Source organism: Xyrauchen texanus, chromosome 32 (assembly GCF_025860055.1).
Source record: "Xyrauchen texanus isolate HMW12.3.18 chromosome 32, RBS_HiC_50CHRs, whole genome shotgun sequence".
NCBI lineage: Eukaryota > Metazoa > Chordata > Actinopteri > Cypriniformes > Catostomidae > Xyrauchen > Xyrauchen texanus.
In genome coordinates this window covers 23,113,722-23,131,875 of record NC_068307.1, presented here as the reverse complement: position 1 = coordinate 23,131,875, position 18,154 = coordinate 23,113,722, and the positions used below count along the sequence as shown (strand labels likewise).

The 18,154-nt window shown below is 37.8% G+C and overlaps 1 pseudogene; it reads right to left on the bottom strand.

Annotated features, from left to right (window-relative positions):
- Positions 1–2,760: 2,760 nt before the first annotated feature.
- LOC127625977 (4'-phosphopantetheine phosphatase-like) lies at positions 2,761–7,083 on the bottom strand (annotated as a pseudogene).
- Positions 7,084–18,154: the final 11,071 nt, after the last annotated feature.

The window sequence follows — 18,154 nt, the reverse complement described above, 5'->3', positions numbered from 1 at the left end:
GGGGAGCATATTTTTTCTAAAATACTGAGCATCTTACAGTTTATGTGTCAAGATATCCCTGAAAATACTTTGCATTGACTTTTACTAACGAATGTGTAATAATTAAACATTGAAAGTAGTTCACCCAAAGGGATATTTTACCCAAAAAGCTAAAAGATTTTTAAGTCCTTTTTTATAGGTCCATACAATGCATGTGAATGGTGAGCAGACCTTTGAAGTGGTTATAAAAATACCCATCTGGTACCAACAATCACCATCAAGTCATATTTATTCCCACATTCTGATGGTCGATGTGAACATTAACTCCTGACCCGTATCAGCATGATTTTCTGAATTGCACAGCTGCCACACGACTATTATAAAATGTATATGTGGTATATGCGGTATAAATAAGATATGTGTACTAGGGATTTAATATTTTTTGTCTGAAAGTTCTGTAATAAAGGCAGCATAAAAGTGATAAATACAACTCCAGTGATTAATTACATATCTTTGGAAGCGATATCATAAGTGTGGGTGAGAAACAGATCAATATTTAAGTCCTTTTTTGCTATGAATTCTCCTCCCAGCCAAGAAGTTATCAATATGAATTAAGAACGTAAATGCTAAAAACAATAGAAGAATTTTAAAGGCAGAATAAAAGTAACCCATAAGACCCCAGTGGTTAAATCCATGTCTTCAGAAGCTATATGTGTGTGGGTTTAAAGTCCTTATTTTTTCAAAAAAATCTCCAACTTTGACCAGCCCCGACAAATAGATGGTGTTATGCACAAAGAAGGCGAATGGCCAAAAACAAAAGAAGAAAGTGGAAGTGAAGATTTATGGTCAAAAAACACTTAAATCTCGACCTGTTTCTCACCTACACCAATCATATCGGTTCATAAGATAAAGATTTAACCACTGGCTTATGGATTACTTTTATGCAGCCTTTATGCAATTTTTGGAAATTCAAAGTTCTGGTCACCATTCACTTGCATTGTATGGACCAACAGAGCTCAGATACAGTATTCTTCTAAAAATCTGAAGAAATCATACACATCTGGGATAGCATGAGGTTAAGTAAATGATGATAGAATTTGTATTTTTGAGTGAACTATCCCTTTAACTGATTTTAGGCAGAAAACACTCTCAATCGCTGTCTCTCTCTCTCCCAGAAATAAAAAGAGCTGTGATCGTGAGGCAATGAAATGCATTGTTGATTATAAAGAGAAAGTGAGCTGCGCTTGAGTTGAGGACAAGTGTATTACATTATAATGCTGAAATATCTAAAGCAGGCACTGCACAATGTGTTGTCTCACTTCTCCTATAGCATGAAACCTGAAGAATTGAGGAGAAAATAAAATTCTAAAAAGTCTATCTAGCATCTACCTAATCAAAATAGATATTTGTATGGGACTTATTAGAGAACAACACTGACATCTAGTGTTAATGGATGCACAACCCTTTAAGATACTTTTGTCTGTCTTTGTCCGTGTGTGGGGACAGAATACGTAAATTCTGTAAAGCAGTTTTTCCAAAGGCCAAGTATACTATTGCACAAGGATCTAGTGTTATTAACTTCAATTGGGTTGCCTGTGTTTCCTAAAAGCTCGAGGCACATATACATATTTAGCTTTTTGTCTCCACAGTGGGAATACATCGACAAAGCCCAATTAATCAAAAGAATATTGGGTAACACTTTAGAATACTGTATCTTACTTAATGCATAACTAATAAGGAATTACTGCAGAACTAATAGGTAATTCTTCATTAGCACTTAAGTCACTACTATTAACTACTAAGGAAGATGTGTTAACTAATCAGTATGTAATAGCATTTTATAGTTGTGTTAAGTAACAATTAACTAATCAATAACTATTGAATTCAGTCATGCCTCCTGATGAACTACTTTTAATTATCTACTAATTCAGCTTCAGGAGAAATAACTATTGAGTAACTACTAATGAACAGTCGATTAATTACAATTACAATAATATCATTACAATTAGCCATTACAATATTCAGGTTGTGGCTCTTTCTTCTTCCTTATATCTAATGTTATTATTACTATGGAAATGCAATACGCATTTCGTGGAATTACTACACCCAAATTGAGTCATTACAGCGAATTTAAGTAAGATACAGTATTCTAAAGTGTTACTGAATATTGTTATGGGAACAGAGGTGCTAGCCATTAAAATACAATGCTATCTGAATGAGATACGTATGAGTGTGGCAGTATCAAATGCACTGATCAATTAGAGAAATGCTGCTTTCCTTTGAAACCAGTTTGCTAGTCAAACAACATTTTCAGATTTAAAAAGACTTCTAAAACAGTCTACAATGCCAGAATATGTCAGTGTTGGTAAATGGTAAATCTAACATGAAAGGTTCTCATTACACAAGCTAAAAATGTTCATAAACGTCATAGTCAATACAATCAATTCTGAATCCAATGAAGTGTCCATCAGCAACAGAATCTGGCCTGAGAACAATCAAATTCAATCTCATTACAAGAAAAAGCCCCTACAGCTGTCATCCAATTGTTATACGGGAGGCCACGGCAGACGCGCACATTTAATTTCAGAGCAGGCACGCATGATTGCCCCTTTATTATTACATTTTGAATAAAACAAACAAAAAAAAAGACCAAAAGGAAAATTTCCCTCCACCCTCACTCAAATACAATCATCATGTCAATCTTACATGGAATCTAAGAAAGCACAGAGCAACCTAACATGACAGCTCTCAGCATTTACCTCTAAAAAAATATTTATTTCCCTAATGTTGCCCTTGGGATTTAGAAGGGACTTCATATTTAAAGACTACACTGAAGATCTTGCCTCCAAGATGCTTGGCCAAACAGGAGTTCTTGATGACAGCCAGTTTAAGGCTCTCACAGCTTAGCATGACATAGTAGTTTGTATGGATGGCCCGGCCCATACCTTCAATGATCACCAGATCTGTGCCACGCTCCCTGACAACTGTGGCCAGGACTTTGTCGAGGAGACTGGAGAATTAAGAACGAAAGGAACAGGACAGGGATTAAAGAAGAGGGAACTCTTTGAATGCACATTACTTTCTGTTTTACACTTGAATATCCGTTTTATTCTAACATAGCAGGAAAAACACTTTGTACCTAAAGTCTAAACAAGGAGAGCTAGAACCATTCTGCACCAAAGCAAGCCTGTCCTCTTTGAGTGCAGCCCTGCAAAATAGAAAATGCAAATAAATAAGATCAATCTTTTACTGCATGTTATCTCAGTGTGATGACAGGGAGTGAGCACTTACTGAATGACAGGGTCCATGGCTATTCTTTCCGTTAGGATCTGCAGCTCACCACTTGTGACATCATTCAGTGCAGGGCCCGAGTTGCTGGCAAGCACGACCTGAAAGTCAACATACTTCCATAAATAAATTAAACCTAACGATCACATCGATAGACTCAACCATTAGAATTTCTTTTTGAGATGTATTGTTGTAGTGTACATAAAATATTCAATCCCAAGTACACATGTTTTATATTATTTATAATACATATAAATTTGAAACCACATATCAAATATTATTTTATAGATATGTACCATTACACACACACACACACACACACACACACACACACACACACACACACACACCACTATAGGAACATCTGTACACATAATTATTCATGCGATTATCTAATCAGCCAATAGTGTGGTGGCAGTGTAAGGCATAAAATCATGCAGATACGGGTCAGGAGCTTCAGTTAATGTTCACATCAACCATCAGAATGGGGAAAAAATGGGCTGGTTTGAATATTTCTGTAACTGCTGATCTCCTGGGATTTTCACATAAAACGCTCTATAGGGTTTACTCTGAATGGTGCCAAAAACAAAAAACATCCAGTGAGGGGCAGTTCTGCAAATTGAAATGCCTTGTTGATAAGAGAGTTTAACAGAAAATAGCCAAACTGGTTCGAACTGACAAAGACTACAGTAACTCAGATAACCGCTCTGTACATATGTGGTGAGAAGAATACCTTTTTTGTTTTGGCAGCACAAGGGGAACCTACACAATATTAGGCAGGTGGTTTTAATGTTGTAGCTGATCGGTGAATATATATTAATGAGCTGCATGTTCAAGTTGCCAGAAAGAAGCTTTTACTGCACCAATGCCACAAAAAAGGATGGTTACAATATGCCCGAAAACACATTGACACGCCTCACAGCTTCTGGCGCACTGGAGTGACGAGACCAACGCACTTTGGGGCCGATCAGGTACGGACTGGCCATCGGGAGAACAGAACAGGCCGATGGGTCGGCTGCGAATCGTGCCGAATGGGCAGCGATAAGCAAAAATGAGCCACCGCGTTATGCAGAATTAACCACAAAACGGCATTGTAATATGCGTAAAAGAACAACGACAAATACTGGCAGACAATTTGCATTCTTCTGCACAAAAGCTGCGCATGGGACACTCTTGGACTTTCCAGCACGACAATGATCCTAAGCATAAGGCCAAGTTGACACTCCAGTGGTTACAGCAGAAAAAGGTGAAGGTTCTGGAGTGGCCATCACAGTCTCCTGACCTTAATATATCTTGGGGGAGATCTCAAACGTGCGATTCATGCAAGACGACCAAAGACATTACATGACCTGGAGGCATTTTGCCAAGACGAATGGGCAGCTATGCCACCTGCAAGAATCTGGGGGCCTCATAGACAACTATTACAAAAGACTGCACGCTGCCATTTATGCTAAAGTGAGCAATACAATAAGAACTAATGGTATTCAGACTTTTGAACAAGGGTCATAGATTTTTTTTTTCCTTTGTTGCCATGTTTTGTTTTATGTTTTATGATTGTGCCATTCTGTTATAACCTACATTTGAATAGGAATATGGAGTGATGGTGGCGTAGTTAGCTAAAGCACATAACTGGTAATCATAACTGTAAAGTTGCTTTGGATAAAAGCTTCTGCCAAATGCATAAATGTAAAATTAATCCCATAAGAAATAAAATAAATATGTTTTCTTTAAAAATGGTACAAATATTACCAATTCTCCAAGGGTATGAAAACTTTTGAGCACAACTGTTTATATATAAACTCAGCAAATTTTTCCATGCTTGTTCAATGAACCATAAACAATTAATGAACAAGCACCTGTGAAACGGTCATTAAGAAACTAACAGTTTACAGATGGTAGGCAATTAAAGTCACAGATATAAAAACTTAGGACACTAAAGAGACCTTTCTACTGACTCTGAAAAACACCAAAAGAAAGATTCCCAGGGTCTATACAAATCAATATGGCATTTGAGAGTACTGTTGAAGTCATTGTGAATCTAATATCTTACCTTTAATCTCTCAATCCACTGGTTGTAGGCATCTACAAGCCACGGCCGCTCTGGAAATATAAAATGCCCATTACAAATATGAAAATATAATTTTTTTGAGGGAGGTACACTGGAACTCAACATTTGATTTCCTTTATGAATGCAAAACCCTTTGTTAATTGATATTTTTCTGTGCAAGGAATATTATGAGCATACCTTGCAGTTGTTGTTTTGTTTGTTCAAACAAAGTGTTCCGCACAAGCCCTCAAAAGTGAAGCCAAAACGTCTCGATCGCCCCCGGTGACTGGTCCTAGTGTAGGTCATAGACCCCGCCTCCCCATGTTATTCAACGGGACGTGAGACCAACTAAACAATTAAATTACACTTCACATATCTTTTTTCCAAAGATAGTTTCTGTCATTTACTGTAGTTTCTATCACGTTGATGTAATTTCAAGTGTTTGTTTTCAAAATATGTTTGTTTTTAGTTAGTTATTTGATGCTATAAAAACGGTGCTGTGACATCATGATTGACAGCTGTGATTGACAGGTTCTCTGAGCGAAGTAGTCACTGAAGCACCAACTGACTTTTTTTCGGGATCTTCGGAGGACTGAGGAGATTGGAACTTTAAATTAAATATCTAAATTTCTATAATTAATTATTTCACACAGTCAAAAGTGCATGGGCGTGTGCTTGCGATTGATTCAGCGAGAGTGAGGGTGGGGCCTTGATTTCGCGACATTACTTCCTGCTCACTACTGCGCAGGTCTGGTCCCGAAATTGCAACTGCGCAGACTCAAGTCCAAAGATGTCAGCGCCATATCGGGACACTGGTGGCTTCAGTTCTCACTAATGGAAAAGAGTGAAGGGGCATCGTCCATCTTTTTTTACAGTCTATGGTTCAAACCCAAATTCTGGATCTGATTCAAGCATACTAAAAAACAAGTAAAAGTATGGATATACTTGCAGGTGTTAAAAAAATTCAAATGCTTCCCCACATAAACCACAAATCTGTTTGTCTCTTTCAAATTTTTGTAGCATACTCACTCTGAAACGGCTTTGGCTCCCCAGTCAAAAACATTGCCAGCCAAAAGGCCTTTGACCAGATTCTTTGCTCCCAGCTCAGCTCCTCTACTGACTTCACCACCTTCAGATAGTATTTCAGTGCCATGTCATTCTCCTTCTGCTTTATCTGCAGGCAAATAATCAGACAAAATGTATCCTCCATATTCCACTAACAATAGGTCAAGACACTTAACCTGAATGATGGTTTAGCCAATGGAACAGAGACAGACTATAGGCGCACAGAGATAAAGATTGAAACATTGTTTTGTTTTTTAGAGTCAAAGGATTGAGATTATTTAATGTAAACCTTGGGGTCAGGAAAGTTGAACTCATTTAAACAGTGTTCTCTTGTGTCTAAAAGACTTCGGATGGTGAGGGATCCATAAGCACTAGAGATGAGAGGAGAGGCAAGCTATATTAGACGACAGAAACTCAACTTCCCACTGAACTAGACCGTAAGTGTTAAATATTTTATCTCTACAAAGATCTTGCTGAAATATTAAGGCACAGATATCAGGCAAGGAGAAGAATGGATCTGTGATAAACTGTGAAAGATGCTCATGGTGCTCTTACAAAGGCTGGTGCCGGAGAGTTTGGAGTTTGTGACGGTATTTCTGCCTAAACTTTTCCGCCCTCTCGGCAGCCTCAGGCAGGTCTCTATGGCTAGCCAAAGTATGCTTTACCACCTGTACAAAGAGCAAGCTGAAGTTATTCATGACCATGTGGATCCAGGTTTGTCTGTAGAGAGCTTTGTTGGCAAAAGAGTTAGTCTCTTAACTGTTTCAATACATACCTTAATGTAGTAGGGTTTATAGCTCAGAAATACAATAAAGCAGGTAAAAGTGGTTTTAGTTGCCCTGATGTTCTCTCGAATTGGTCAGGTACGATAGGGCTAGATAATAATTTTCCTGCATTAACTCTTCACTGTGTATTTTCAAATAAAAAGTTTCTCACTGTCATTATTAAAGGAATAGTTATACCCAAAAAAGAAAATTCTTTAATCATTAACTCATGCCATCCCAGGTGTGTATGACTTTCTTTCTTCGGCAGAACACAAAGAAGATTTTTATAAAAATGTCTCAGCACTGTAGGTCCTCACAGTGCAAGTGAATGCTGATCAGACTTTTCAAGCTACAAACATCACAATGTCAGCATAAAAGTTATCCATATGATTCCAGTGATTTAATATATGTCTTCTGAAGTGATGCAAACACTTTGGTGAGAAACAGATCAACATTTAAATCCTTTTTTTTACTATAACTCTCCTCTTTCACTTTCAAAATGTGAAAGTTCAGATTTATAGTAAAAAAAAAAAGAACATTGATCAGTTTCTCACCAATACCTATCATAACGCTTCTGAAGATATGGATTTAACCACTGAAGTCATGTGGGTTACTTTTCTGCTGCCTTTGTGATTATTGAAGCTTGCAAGGTCTGGCCACCATTCACTTGCATTGTATGGCCCTACAGAGCTGAGATATTCTTCAAAAAACCTTCTTTGTGTTCAGCAGAAGAAAGTAAGTAATATGCATCTGGGATGGCATGAGACTGAATAAATGATGATTGAAAATTGAAAAGTGACTTTTGATTTTTGGGTAAACTATCCCTTTAAGGTGTAAAGTCTATGAACATACAGAGATGGCATTGTCATATGGTGCTGTTTAGTTACCTTCCAATCCTTGGAATCAGGGCTGTACAGAATGCCAGTTTTGCTCGAATTTGCAATTTAAAAATGATAAAATGTGAATATCAAATGTAATTATTTTTCATCAAATTAATCACACTAAATTCACGTTAAATCAATAGTTCTAATTATAATTGTAATAAAAATATGTAATATCAAATTGTGTTACACATATTTAGGTTTAATAAACACCTACATGATTATTTATTGCACTCCTTTATGTTTTAGTTGCTGTACTTAACATTAAGACAAAAAGGTTTTAAAGAGATATAAATTTGTTCAATGCTAAAGGTTAATCTCAGCCTTCTGGAGTATGCATAATGCAGAAAAAATGGCAAGAGCTGGTAGAAAATGCATTCTGATTGACTGGCTACTAGGCAATCTTTGTAGCTCTTGTAAGGTAACGAAGTTTTGTTTAGAAGTTTTTAGGCTGCTGTAGTGAGCACCTCAGAGGAAGAACTAATCCAAAATATTTTGAGTAGATTTACCAAAGTCCATGGCATTGAATATTTGAAAGAAGCAGATTGTGTGATTAAAGCTGCCCTATGTAAGATATTTTTGTTCAAAATTAACAAATTGCCATTATTGATTAAGTGCATAAACAATCAGTGCTCAAAATAATGTCCTTACCTTACCCCGGTTCATTTTGGTAAGCCTATAAAATAAATTGCAGGCTTCCCTGGCTTATGTCGTTCCTTTTTCCATAAACACGGGAAAATACCGGGGGCATACCATACCACAGTAAATAATAATAACAAACAATTATAATTTTGACTACTTTTCTGTTTGCTAATACACTTTAATTTTAAGCGTCCAGCCCTGCTTGGTATTGATGGATTCAAATGATAACACATTTCTCCAATAAGACAAAAATGTCCTGAGATTTGAAAGTGGCACTTTCTGAACTATCAAGCGCCCCCTTGAGGAAGACAACTTTGTGTCTCATAACTTTTGCCTCCCAATGGTATGGACAGGTATAAAATGCTGAGAAAGTAATTTTACAATCAACGAGATGAATGTTTATAAAGCCTCTTTAATCATTGAGGGCAGTGCTATGGCCAAGCTTTGGTAAAGTCGAAGTAGTTTAAGAAATAAAAAAAAGCCCATTTATAAGAAGTTGGTAGTTTATGTAAATGTACTGTTTGCGATACATAACTGTGGAGGTTGGGGCGTGGCTGAGCGCCATCCTGTGGAGAGTGAGGCGGGACATGAGCGGTGAATGATTTCCATCTGTGCGTAACACCTGTTTTGTGTTCCAGTGAGGAGTGACTGGTGAAGGAGAGGAGACAGTGGCAGAGGGGGAGAAAACTGTTTGTGTGCTGTTTGTGTGTTGGCCGTTGCTGTTAGACTTAAGGCTGCCTGATTTGTTTACCTCTTTTTGGTTCAGTGATATCCTTATTGGTATCCAGTACCGCTGTTAAGCAGACGTTTTGTTTAAAGGGTTAGTTCACCCAAGTAAAGCCCTCCTAGGTGTAGATGACTTACTTCTTTCAGCCAAACACAATCGGAGTTATGTTAAAAAAATATCCTGGCTCTTTCAAGCTTTATGATGGGAGTGTATGGTACCTTAGATTTTGAAGCCCAAAAAAGTGCATCCATCCATCAAAAAAGTAATCCATACGGCTCCAGGGGGGTTAATAAAGGTCTTCAGAAGCGAAGCGTTTTTGTAAGAAAAATACATTTATAACTTCATAAACTATAAATCACTGGCTTCCGGTAACGGCCGCCCGCACGTCCACAAGAGAGTCGAGTTCCGGCGTATAATGTAGGCATAGTGTAAGCTCCGGTGAGAAGTGACGAACATGGAAGAGTGCATTGTTTACATCAAAGGAAAATAAGTTAGTTTAGTATTAGTCTTAAAATGATGTGCGTCTAATCGTCCATTCATGGCAGCAAACACTCTCAGCCTCAGTTGCCATTATCTCGTATTTCCTGCATGAGCACCACCACGTCTCCCGTATTCTCAAACAAATAGTGCTGGGCAAAAAACTCAATCTCCTCTTCTCTTATATTGAAATCCTCTGCCAATTTTCTTTAAAAATTCTTATTGTTGTCTTCTAATTCATGACCGGCATTTTGTTTTGCTCTATCCTCTGCGCTTCCGTGTTTGTCACTTCTCACTGGAGCTTACGCTACGCCTATGTCATAACCCGGAACTCGACTCTCTTGTGAACACGTGGACGGCAGTTACCGGAAGCCAGTGATTATAAAGTAAAAAATATGGATATTTTTCTTACAAAAACACATCACTTCACTTCAGAAGGCCTTTATTAACCCCCTGGAGCCGTATTACTTTTTTGATGAGTGGATGCACTTTTTTGGGCTTCAAAATCTAAGGTACCATTCATTCACGATTTTAAAGCTTGGAAGAGCCAGGATACTTTCTATTATAACTCCGATTGTGTTTGGCTGAAAGAAGAAAGACATAGACACCTAAGATGGCTTGAAGGTGAGTAAATTATGGGATCATTTTCATTTTGGGGTGAACTAACCCTTTAAATAAACAATCTACCCAGTGTTGGAAACGCTGTCTCCCGCTTCCGCATTCATTGAATCAAAGATCTTGTTACAATTACAAGATAATAGAAATAAAGACAATTTCTGTCTAACGTTAGGCTAAGTTATGCAGTAAATGTATCCTGTAGTAAACATGCTTTATATATGCATGCAAAATTTGCTGCTTGTCAGGACTATTTGGATGTAGGCTCAGTTATATTATGCAAGTATAATTAATCAGATTGACCTACTCACACACAACACCATGGTTAGTATTAACTAATGTCAGGGACATCATTTTATGTTCCATTGCAATACAAGAGTTTGGACAAGCACTTTACTATTGCCTACTGGTGGAATCCCCAAACTGCAAATGCACGGACTAAGTTTAGTATTTGTGCTGAGAATAGACATGGTTCTCAGACAGCAATAACTTATTTCTCACATAAACAGCAAGTTAAGCCTTGCGCCACTTCATTTGCATGGACCTCCCAAGTTTCTACACCCACTGTTTTATGTACATATGACCAAAAATAGTACAAATAGTCCTTGTTGTGTGTTGCTCAGACAGGAAAATTGGATAAAACATAGCACAAGGTCATAGCAGATAGCCCTGCGCTTAACACAGGTATAAAAATTGGGCCCACAGAATAAGAAAAAGCGCCTCGTGCCCTCACCCATTGACATAATCAATTTAAATACAATGACAAATTACACAACTATTGATTTAAAGTTGTTGATTTAAGCATAGAAACATTATGTTATGTTTATTACAAAATATTTATTTTATACAAAGTTGTTTAAGATTGTAGGGAGACCAACTTGGAGTTGGCAGTCGCTGCAAACTCTTTCAGTGTGCTTTGTTTGCTGCAATTCTCTAATTAGAGAATCTCTGCAGAATCATGGGTAGTGTAGTTCTTCACCAGAAATTCCACTATTAAAGTGTTTCCACTATTCAGAGTTAAAATACTTTCTTACATCCCAGCTTAATATGCAGAGACATCTAGAAGTAAGCCATCCATATGTACATTTTCTTGAAAACTGTCAAATCACTGGCACTATAAAAATTCCTCTGTTTGTGTCATGTTCTCTGTTGTCTTTTGTTTTTGTGCTGTTATTTTGAAGTTTAGTTCCTGTTTCCTGTTTGGTTTTTGTAGTCCTTTGTAGTTTCATTTTATGATTGGTTTTCCCCTGATTAGTTCTCATTCCCTGATTATTTCCCCAGGTGTTCCTTATTCCCTTGTTTGTTCCTTTGTGTATATAAGCCCTTTTAGTTTCCTTGTTTCCTTGTTAGTTCTTGCATGTTTTTGATGCTCTGTGCCAGGTCTCCCCTGTTTGCTTGTTTCTGAGTTTTTCTTTATGTTTTTGAATAAACTGCTGCGTCTAGATCCTCATTCTCCGCCTGCTTTGTCACAGTTTGTTTGAGCAAACACTGACTTGACCAATGGCATGAGTTAAGGGCAGGACTATCTGCTTATTTGATCAACGACAGATGGGAGGGTGAGTTCAGAAATCGTTTTTTAAAGCAAGGTTTAATTTTGCAGTTACGTTTGGTGATGCAGAAATAACACATTTCAGCTTTAAACATGATAAAAAATAAATACATTTAATGACATGGACAGATGGCTTTAACAGAAGCTTATACAATTGATTAACAAGATCAGAGCTCACGGTAGGTCTGTCTTTAAAGTTTTAATAGTTAGTATTAAAAAATAAATTCCCCTATGGAAAAAATTATGGGATTTTACTTCCGGAACCAGACTGTTCTGCTCTAATCGTGGTTGCATACATCTAACACTGCAACAACTGTTAAACATCAGTTAGTTCAAGACCAAAACTAAATCAGTTGCACACTTTCTGCACTAAACAAAAACATGTGTATTATACAACACATCCATTAATATCCATGGCAATACATGGACACATTTATACAAAATATAACCTTCTGTATTTCAGGAAATACTGATACCAGTTATGACAAAATAGAAAGAGGATGAGCAATTTTTGAAAGCAATCAAAGAGCATGCAGAGAAAACCACAAGAAAAGCCTTGATGGAAAAATACTTACTGGAAACTGAGGGAAAAGGTTAAGGAACAGAGGAAAGGGATGGATGGATGGAAAACAGAAAAAGAGATTAAATGAGAACATTAAGGAGAACTCAAAAGGGTAATGAAGGATAAGTAACTGCTATCTCATTTCAATTGATCAGAGTCATGAACACAGGGATCCAATACCAACAAGAATGTCTCTTATATGGGCACACTACTTCAACTACAGTTGACTAGTCAACTATAACTAATGTAGTAAACACGGTCAGCCTGAAGCTGACTAGTTGCTTTCACGTATTTAAAAAACGCATCTGTTATAAATACAGTGCATCACTTTTTCCACATTTTGTTATGTTACAGCCTTATTCCAAAATGGATTAATATAATAATTTTCCTCCAAATTCTACAAACAATACCCCATAATGACAATGTGAAAGAAGTCTGTTTGAAATCTTTTCAAATGTATTAAAAAATAAAAATAAAAATAAATTTAAAAAAATCACTTATACATAAGTATTTGCAGCCTTTGACATGACACTCAAAATTGAGCTCAGGTCCATCCTGTTTCCACTGATCATCCTTGAGATTTTTATACAACTTGATTGGAGTCCACCTGTAGTAAATTCAGTTGATTGGACATGATTTGGAAAGGCACACACCTGTCTATATAAGGTCCCACAGATAACAGTGCATGTCAGAGCACAAACCAAGCCATGAAGTCCAAGAAAGTGTCTGTGGACCTCCGAGACAGGAATGTATCGAGGCACAGATCTGGGGAAGGGTACAGAAAAATGTCTGCAGCCTTGAAGGTCAGAATGAGCACAGTGGCCTCCATCATCCATAAATGGAAGAAGTTTGGAACAACCAGGACTCTTCCTAGAGATCGTCGCCCATCCAAACTGAGCTGATCGGAGGAGAAGGGCCTTAGTCAGGGAGGTGATCAAGAACCTGATGGTCACTCTGACAGAGCTCCAGCGTTTCTCTGTGGAGAGAGGAGCACCTTCCAGAAGAACAACCATCTCTGCAGCATTCCACTAATCAGGCCTGTATGGTAGAGTGGCCAGACGGAAGCCACTCCTCAGTAAAAGGCACATGGCAGCCTGTCTAGAGTTTGCCAAAAGGCACCTGAAGGACTCTCAGAGCATGATGAAACAAATATGGAATGGCAATTGTCATGTCTGGAGGAAACCAGGCACCGCTCATCATCTGGCCAATACTATCCCTACAGTGAAACATGGTGGTGGCAGCATCATGCTGTGGGGATGTTTTTCAGCAGCAGAAACTGGAAGACTAATCAGGATCAAGGGAAAGATGAATGCAGCAATGTACAGAGACATCCTTGATGAAAACCTGCTCCAGAGCGCTCTTGACCTCAGACTGGGGCGAAGGTTTATCTTCCAACAGGACAACGACCCTAAACACACAGCCAAGATAACAAAGGAGTGGCTACGGGACAACTCTGTGAATGTTCTTGAGTGGCCCAGCCAGAGCCCAGACTTGAACCTGATTGAACATCTCTGGAGAGATCTGAAAATGGCTGTGCACCGGCGCTCCCCATCCAACCTGATGGAGCTTGAGAGGTCCTGCAAAGAATAATGGGAGAAACTGCCCAAAAATAGGTTTGCCAAGCTTATAGAATCATACACAAAAAGACTTGAGGCTGTAATTGGTGCCAAAGGTGCTTCAACAAAGTATTGAGCAAAGGCTGTGAATACTTATGTACATGTGTGTGTTTTTTTAAACAATTTGCAAAAATTTCAAACAAACTTCTTTCACATTGTCATTATGGGATATTGTTTGTAGAATTGAGGAAAATAAATAATTGAATCCATTATGGAATAAGTAACATAACAAAATGTGGAAAAAGTTCCACTACGGGCCTGTTGCACAGGGTTCAGTTCTGGAGATACACTCATGAGACCAGAGCTTCCAGCATAGTTCTCTTCCCAGCTGTACAGGTTAGGGTCTACACAAAGAAACATCAGCAGAACATGTTGTGTCCACTGTAGCAAATACTAAACGTACTGGCTTTGAATGTCATAAGAAATTTGCTACATGGATGATTGTGTATCAGACAATAACTTACAGTCCTCTTCTGCCCCTTTCAAAAAGGCCCCAATAGCACCAAGATAGCCTTCATGTCTTAGAAACAAAGCCTGCACCAATCAAAATTACCACACTTACAGCAACATGTTATCAGATTACCAGTTTCATCTTTACAAAATAAGCAAATGTTGTACTACACGACTACTTACCATTATATATACACTCACTGAGCACTTTATTAGAAACACTATACAAATAACGTGTAGGGCCTCCCTTTTCTCTCAAAACAGCCATAATTCTACATATCATGTATTCCACAAGATGTTGTAAATATTCCTTTGAGATTCTGGTCCATGTTGACATGATTGTATCATGCAATTTCTACAGATTTGTCAGCTGCACATTCATGCTACGAATCTCCCATTCAACAACATCCTAAAGGTGTTCTATTGGATTCGGATCCAGTGACTGGGAAGGCCACTGAAGAACAGTGAACTCATTGTCATGAGACCAGTTTGAGATGACTTTTGCTTTGTGACATGGTGCATTATCATGCTGCAAGTAGCCATTAAAAAATGGGTAAATTGTGGCCTTGAAGGGATGCACATGGTCAGTAGCAATATTCAAATAGGCTGTGGTATTCAAGTGATGATTGATTGGTGTTAACAGGTCCGAAGTGTGCAAGAAAACATTCCTCAACACTATTACACTACTGCCACCAGCCTGGACTGTTGACACAAGGCAGGTTGGGTCCATGCATTCATTCTGTTGGTGCCAAATTCTGACCGAAAGTTGAGGCTGCTGTGGGTACAGGCTCACCAACACCGGACAGTTGAAGACTGGAAAAGCATAGCCTGGTCTGATGAATCTCGATTTCTGCTGAGGCACACAGATGGTAGTGTAAAAAGAGTGGTTATCTGAGTCACCGTATCCTTTCTGTCAGCTCAAACCATACTGGTTATTCTCTACTGACCTCTCTCATCAACAAGTAATTTCCATTTGCAGAAATGCCACTCATAGGATGTTTTGTGTTTTTAACACCATGCTGAGTAAACTCTAGAGAATGTTGTGCGTGAAAATCCAAGGAGATCAACAACTACAGAAATACTCAAACCAGCCATAGACGAAAATATGCCACGGACGAAATCAGAGATCACGTTTCACACATTCTAATGGTAGATGTGAACATTAACTGAAGTTCATGACCCACATCTGCATGATTTTATGCATTGCACTTCAACCTCACGATTGGCTGGTTAGATAATTGCATTAATATGTATGTTTACAAGTGCTCCTTATAAAGTACTCAGTGAGTGTATATCTACAGTACACACACACACACACACACACACACACAAACAGTTTATACATATTTAAATATTATTTGTTAGTATATTTGGATTGGTGCTAAAATGATTTATGTGAAAATCAAGACTATGGGAGTGATACCATAGACAAACTAGCACAGCTGGCTCATTCTATAATTTAGGGTACATTCAATGTCCATAGATGATAATTATATATTTTCATTTATTTTCATATAAATATTCTTCAGAATTATCCCATTTTATCCATTAAGGGAAAGCATGTTATCACACAAATATATTGTGCACGTCATGTTATATTTTGTTGAAATTGCCATAATGTTTCTTAATTGACAGTATTTGCATTGTCTGTTTTTAAAGTTAGTGGGTCTTCCAAGTTCAAAAATAATGAATATAAAAATGTTAATGTCAGAATTGTCTATATTTTATACATTTTTAGATTCTAAACACTTAGAATCTAAAATATCATTTTTTTAATTGAGTTTAAATTTAAATGTCCACAAAAGTTGTGTCAACTATGTTATTAAACAAACCCCCCCACAGCTAAAAAATGGTGTACCCCAAAACCAGGTGACGAGCATCATGTGATTTAAATTTCCTCTGTGAGGGACATGAAAACATAACAGTGAGTGAGCTTTCATTTTTACTATAATAGCATAATTTCAAGGAGTATATTAATTGACCGTCAACTAGGTTGTGAACATTGTTTTGGGTTGCAATATATTTATGATTTTTACTAAAATATGTATAAAACTTTGAGGTTAACCTGATAAGAAAAATGGCTTGTGGTTTGGCCAGGCAAGGCATACCATTGATATTATGAGTCAAAATGTGAGGATTGTCAACTATGTTACCATTAAACATATTACCCTCTAGGGCCAATTCTTGGGTAACTGTTGATGTGACCCTACTGTGTCCACTGATGTCCACTCATTATAATTAATTATTGTCCATAGATCAGTTTTTTTGTCATAATTTAAGTTTCTAAGTGTCAGAGGACACATAAGGTGTCTGTGCCCTTGTGCATGTATGTGCATGCATGCGAAGCATGATGATTAGGGATTAAGGGACATTTAATTGAGTTTACAAAATGAACTAGATATCGTGCCTTTGAAAGTTAAAACAAAGATCTTATGTAAAAAAAAACAATTTATGTATTTATTTATTTTTTTTACAAAATACAAAGCAGGATATTGCTTTTTTCAAGAATTTTACTTTCACTGTCAACTATGTTACACCTGATTTATTTTTTTTACATTTCAAACAAGAGTGCTGCTTCTAATATCCCTCAAGGTATATTTTACATCCACAAAGGTTAGAGTATGCATAACATCTCTTAAAACTACCAAAATTATATTTAAGGCAGATTTATTTTAAATTGTTTTTGACTGTTACTAGTTACCGTGCTGAAAATATCCACAAAACATGCAAAAACATCCAATTCTTAAAATTATTTTAAAAGAATTACTGCACATATGCCAGAATAGACAAAAGAACCCTTAATTATGTTACTTGAAGTGTAGCATTGTCACATTCCTGTGTTGTCTGCCTCGTGTTTTCTGTTTCACATGCCACTTTTCACGTTCCATGTCACGTTTTCCTTGTTGTCTGCCCCCTGTCTGTGTAATAAAACTACATTTCCCATGGTTCCCGGCCCTCATCACCACTGCCACAGCGTTATTGTCTGCACCTGAATATGGTTTGTTATCTTCCTGTGTTGCTGTATTTAACCCTGTTTGTTTCTCCATTCCCCTGTCGGTCTTTAATGTTTGTGGATGCTTGTTTCCGTGCTCTCCGTCATTGTTTCTCCTACCTGTTTAACCCATCGAATGTCTTCCGTGTTGTTTTGCTTTATTTTCCCCATCGCGGGTATTTCCTTTGTTCCTGTTTTGTCTGTTTCTATTTTTTGGTTCAATAAAGACCACTGCAACTAGATCCTCGCCCCTCGTCTGCCTTCACCTACATTCGTGACAGAAAGACCGACCAATAATGGATCTAGCAGCGGTTTTCACCGAACTGGCCCGGGCAAATTTTACCGTCCGCGAGTACTCACGACTCTTCTCAACTGTCGCCATCCACACCGGGTTCGACGACGCCTCCCTGAAGACCATCTACCGGGTCGGGTTACCATCATCCCAGTGTAGGGAGGCGCCGGAGGGCACACGTGGAGGAGTACGTGAGTCTCGTTCTGAG